Source organism: Coenobita brevimanus, chromosome 76, assembly GCF_032717465.1.
Source record: "Coenobita brevimanus isolate Jiangsu-jjx chromosome 76, ASM3271746v2, whole genome shotgun sequence".
NCBI lineage: Eukaryota > Metazoa > Arthropoda > Malacostraca > Decapoda > Coenobitidae > Coenobita > Coenobita brevimanus.
Window position 1 is genome coordinate 29,565,966 of NC_137029.1, and position 6,000 is coordinate 29,571,965.

The window sequence follows — 6,000 nt, forward strand, 5'->3', positions numbered from 1 at the left end:
TCTCTCTGGCAATCCATTCAACAGCTACCATCACCACACACTGGCTAACCCACGACTAATATCCTAATGTTTTCCTTATCCACACATCCTTTAATGCAAGAGGGGTTTTCACTACAACATTACTACAATATCCACAGTTTTTCTCACCCACTTGACCTGCTACCAACATATCCGTGACCTCAGACTGCAAATTAATCATCCTTACCTAGCATGTATCATATCCAGGCTGCCATTATTTAGTTTTATATCGTAGCGACTGGAAGGGATTTATTTTTAACCTTCATAATGTTTTGTATTTTAGCTACTACCCCCATAAGTTACGGATTTTTTTCTCTCACTTTTTCCTTTTTTTTTTAATTCATGTACAGGCCTAATACATACCCGACCCAAATCACTTCTTGTTCACTGGTTCTCCTTCTACCCAAACCAATCATACACTTTCCTTCTCACTACACGCAGCCCTCAGTCGCACCCAAATGGCTTCCTCTATCATTCAGTACGGATAACCTGCATTCACATTTACTGATTTATAATGTTCTTATTGTACGTTTACTGGATAATTGTACTTCTTGTTGTAGTCACCATCAAGGTCTGCTGAAAATTGCTGTGCCGTATTTTCTAGACCTTGGCCGTGATATTTGAAAATGACGGGGACTGGGTTGTTTTGTGTTCCCATTAGTCTCTCTCTCTCTCTCTCTCTCTTTCTCTCTGTCTCTCTCTCTCTCTCTCCACGCAATCTAGGAGAGCATGAAATTATAAAAGCGAATATCACTATGTCAAGTTAACTATAAATCGATAAAACTAACTAGATAGGCTGAGAAGGGGTCACGTCTGGTCAACTTTTATCTTCACAATACATAGTTTCATTACAAGGGTATCATTCTTTCATTTCAGCAATGTTACATCACCGTGAAATTAAGACGAGAGAGAGAGAGAGAGAGAGAGAGAGAGAGAGAGAGAGAGAGAGATGGTTCTAAGTATTCAGGGACAAGAATTTACCTACTGTTCCACCAAATCTACTTCACACTGATATCATCCCACAGTATGTCCGTCCGCCGCTCTCCTCCTGATGCATTATATCAGAGAGGATCATCAAAGAGTAGTGAAGCATACCTAGTCTCTCTCAGCTTAAGAACGCAAGTCAGTAGTGGAAAACAAGCTGCAGAAAGACATGAATGTCACTTAGGGACAGTGAAACATACCAAGGCTATCTCATCTTTTAGGAATACCGGTACTAGCCAGCAGAGAAAGCAAACAGTAGAAAGCTGTGAACGTCATCCTGGGCTAGAGAAACATCCCAAGCCTCTCTCAGCTTAGGAATATTAGCCAGCAGGTAAAACATACAAGAGAATGCTGTGAACGTCTCCAACTATCCTCCCTAAAGGTGAGAATCAGCTAGGGGCAGAGAAACATCCCAAGCCTCTCTCAGCTTAGGAATACTAGCCAGCAGGTAAAACAAGCAAGAGAAAGCTGTGACCGTCTCTCACTATCCTACCTGACGCATCACAAATAGATTCATCTACGGGCAGAGAAACATATCAAAACTTCTCAGCAAAAGAACGTAAGCCAGCACATGAAAGTGACAAGTGGAAGGGGTGGAATATATGGTAAACTTTCTGTCCCTTACTATATCAAGCTGGCTCATCGTCGGACACACTTTATAGTCAAGGCTAATACTGAACATCATTGGAAGTATTAAAGGCTAATACCAAACATCATTAGAAGTACTGAAAGCTCTCACACAAACAAACCCAGGCGGAACTAACATGCATAAGGGGTGAAACTTGCTCAAGGGGTGAAACTACTGTCACATTCCGTAGCATGGCAAGCAATTCACATCACTGTCTCCCTGCACATTAACAGGCAACAGGAGAAACTTGGCCAGGTGCCATGAAACTCGTGTTGTATACTCAAGTCCACACCTGTACCTTTCTTCACACTCAGTCGCTACTCCTTCCCCTCAGACCCTCGGCCGAATTCATATTAACCCCTTGAACCAGAAAATTATTTATTGTTCCTATCACTACTGTCTGTCTGTTTTCATCTGAGGGAACTGTCACTCGCACACCCTGAATACTAAGTCGTGGTTGCATGAAATTCAGAGAGAATTAGTTTTGCTACGAGTCTCCTTGGTTACTAGTCAAATTTGTCCTCCAGTCTGGCTACTACTGGACATCGATTGAGCTGGAAGAGGTTATGGATATGTCAGATGAAAAATCGATTATGGACGATTTTCTTTTATTCTGAAGGAAGGCCTCTGGTGGTGAAGGGATCAATGAAAAGCTAAAGTTATCTCTTGTATGAATAATCTCTCCAAAGCTGAATAAAATCGTCTGGTGGCCGCAATAACTAAGATATACGTCATCGGGGAGAAGGAATTACCCTCTCCAGTCCAATGACAGTTTATTCTTGCTACTTACAGACGATTTTACTCAGTTCTGAATTTTTTCTTTCTGAGCAGGTTAATAATGGCTATATCTAACTCCTCCAATTAAAAAAGTCCCTTAAACTGAATAAAAAGCCTTTGATAGAGAGAGAGAGAGAGAGAGAGAGAGAGAGAGAGAGAGAGAGAATCTGTAAAGTCTGACGGAAAGCGAAGGTGTAAGAAAACCATAACCTTTGAAGATTATATGTGAAACACCTGTAGTTAGTAGACTAATCACCTTGAACTTCACATAATAGTATAGTCTGCAACGATACATAAAGGTCAGTGAGCAAACGTGTAAGAAAACCCATAACTTCAAAGATTATACATGAAAAACCCTCAATTCTTAGTCTGATCACCTAAATTGTTAGTCTGATCACCTGGCACCCACATAGGCCTAGCGGTGAGGTCAGACGAGATAAAGTAAAATCAGACATGTTTTATCATCCCCTGCTAGATACAGAAATTACCGTCAAACACACTGGGACTTTTGTGTTTGCTGTTTTAATCATTCTAGGCTCTACTTCCTTCACTAAATGGTTAATGATGGCTACTGGTATGGTGAATCAGTCTAGTCTGCAATGCCTCTTTTATGGCAAATACCCGATACAAGGAGTCTGGTGGTAATAAAAACGGATTGCATCATTATACTGACGTGGTTAAGATATATGGTTCTCTCTCTCTCTCTCTCTCTCAGTAATCGTGTTTTATTACAGCCACTAATTTTACGGGCAAAAACCCTCCCACAGCATTATGACCTCCGTGCCTAAGAGTGTTCTGTGGCCGTGACTTATTAGCTTCATAACTAACAACCTCATACCCGTGAAAGCCATACAAACTATTCCCGTATTCCATCTCATTTCAAAAACATTCATGTGCAAAAATGGATTTTAATATACCGATGATTCCGTGATGGCTACAAAATATATACCGACAGATCTCATTTCAAAATCATCTACCTATCGATTTCAAAATAGATAAAATAAATAAATTCGAGACATTGACAATTTTTTCACCTTAACCCGTGTCAGTTTTTGGTCCTTTTGTAGCTTGTTACATGGCTCAATGGCAGAAAGAATAATCCTAAGGCTCTTCAATCTTCCCTATGTAGCACTTCTCCGTGACTAGCATTATACCTGTCTTTTAGTGCTAATCTTCTTACAAGTCAGCATTAAGGACGGAGGTATGGCAAGTTTAGACCAAGTTACAATGAAAAGAGGACCGGTATAGTATTAAGCATATACTGTACTCTAACTATAGAACTACGGAGATACAGCAATTTCAGGCCAAGTTACTGTGAGAAGAGTGTTGTATCTAAATATTTAAAAAGTACTCGAGCTAACTACAGATACTGCAATTTTGGGCCAAGTTACATTGAAAAGAGTACAGTATCTAAATATTTATAGTGTTCTAGCTTCCTAACTACGGAGATACAGCAATTTTGGGCCAAGTTAGAGTGAAATGAGTACAGCATCTAAATATTTATAGTGCTCTAGCTATCTATAACCCTAAAATCACACTAAATCGTTATCGTCTGGTATATCAAGCGAGGAAAAGGTAGTTAGTATGACAAACACCTTCAAGACGTGCCTCTTAGTGTGAAAGTTGGCTACAAACAACTTTCAACACGGCTCTGAAGTAACAAAAGCCAGCAGAGGGGTGGCTTACACTGACTGGCTGGGATGAGCTGGTGTTAGTGGTCTCAAGTCGGATTCACTTACGAGCTTACGATAAATTCTCCCCTTACGATAAATTCTTCACTTACGAACTTACGATAAATTCTTCACTTACGAGCTTACGATAATTTCTTCACTTACGAGCTTACGATAATTTCTTCACTTACGAGCTTACGATAATTTCCCTCAAAAGTAACTGTATTTGTGTATTCATGTATTTGGTTACATTATTGCTGGAGGTACAAGGAGGATTATAAGACATTTCTCTCTCTCTCTCTCCTTTCTACAAAATTAATACTAGACAGGCTGAGGAAAATTATCAGCCCAATTATTTATACATATCAATATCTATTTATCGATTTATTTTGTTTTATCTACTGCAAGGATAAGGAAGTGAGAGTGCAACTGCTCATGCCTCTTCTTTTTATGCAAACTAAAACCCGATGAGGGGATGGTAAGTGTGCATACCCAGCCTGCAACACCCTCTCACTCCACCAATGAACGCAACTGTGAGGTGAAGTTGCCAACGCACGCATTAGGCAATCGCTTTTTTTCATCCATGGATGTTTTCTTGCATACTACCTTCATTACAATCACAAAATAATAATAATAATAATAATAATAATAACAATAACGTTGCTTCAGCTACTAAAATGCTCGCCTAGCCTACTCCGATATCGTAACTTATGGCAGATGCTCCAATGGTTATTTTTACACGCCGCCGGCATGAGCACATAAGTGTCCGAGTCGAGTTCCTACTTTCAGTAAGGAGCTCGCGAAAACACCTAACCCCTTACACCACGAAAAACATAAAAATCGCTGGTTGGTAGCCATAACATTAAGATTTCGGGGTATAAAATAGCTTGTTGGCAGCCATAACATGATTTCTGGATATAAAATTGCTGTTGGTAGCCATAACAGAGATTTCTGGGTATAACATTGCTTAATGGGAGCCATTTTAAGATTTCTAAGTATAAAATAGCTTGTTGGTAGCCATAATAATAGATTTCTGGAAAAAATAGCTTGTTGGTAGCCATAACAATAAAGACCTCTGGATATATATAAGAGCTTCTTGGTAGCCACAATATTAAGATGTCGGATGTGAATGGGGCTGCTGGATGTCTTTTTCACCCTTTGCTTGGCTACCACAGGCTACTACTATGCTCAACGAAGCAACAAAATTCCGTAAATAACCAAATAAAAGAAGGTTCATGACTTTCGACCTCTCATTAGGGCTGAGAATAAATTAAGTCCTTCACTATGAGTACATTTTTTTATTCAGTCTCCAAACTACTGTATTATTATGGAAAATGCCAAGTAAATTAGGAAAGGCGTTCATGAAGACTATATCAACCCCTAAAAGGCTGAATAAAATCATCTGAAGGCAGCAAAAACATTATGAACCTTATTTTCGTGGTTAATAGGCTTGGCTGAGTTGGTGAAGGTGAGGGTGACTGAGAATGAGGTGGGGTGTGGTTGAGTGGGAGAGGGGACGGTTTGTTGTGATTATCTAAGCTGAATTAAATCATCTGAAAGCAGTATCAGATAAATGTCATCTCAGTGTAATTAAAAGCTTAGGCGGGTTTGGTAACACAGGTGCTGGGTGAAACGATGGGTGTGGTTGAGTGACTGGTGGAATTCTGACAGCTTGGGTGAACAAAATCTTCAAGGCACGACATGTAAAATGAGAAAGAAGTTATCAGGGAGAAGTGGTTGCAGGTTTGGCGGGCCTGGTGAGAGTGAGGTGTGTGTGAGGGTGCAGGCGGGTGTTGTGGTGGTGGTGGTGGTGGCGTGAGTGGCGAGTAGGCGACGGTTGCTTCCGACACATCCTCACTACCCACAAAACCCGTAACGTTCAACCTGCATCCGGGCAACGACAATTTTAAACATCAGAACAGC

The 6,000-nt window shown here is 40.3% G+C and overlaps 1 protein-coding gene across 1 annotated transcript in view; it reads right to left on the bottom strand.

The window, feature by feature from the left end:
- Positions 1-6,000, bottom strand: part of LOC145408238 (very long chain fatty acid elongase 7-like) — a 124,316-nt gene that overhangs the window by 117,852 nt on the left and 464 nt on the right. The gene's annotated exons all lie outside the window — the stretch shown is intronic.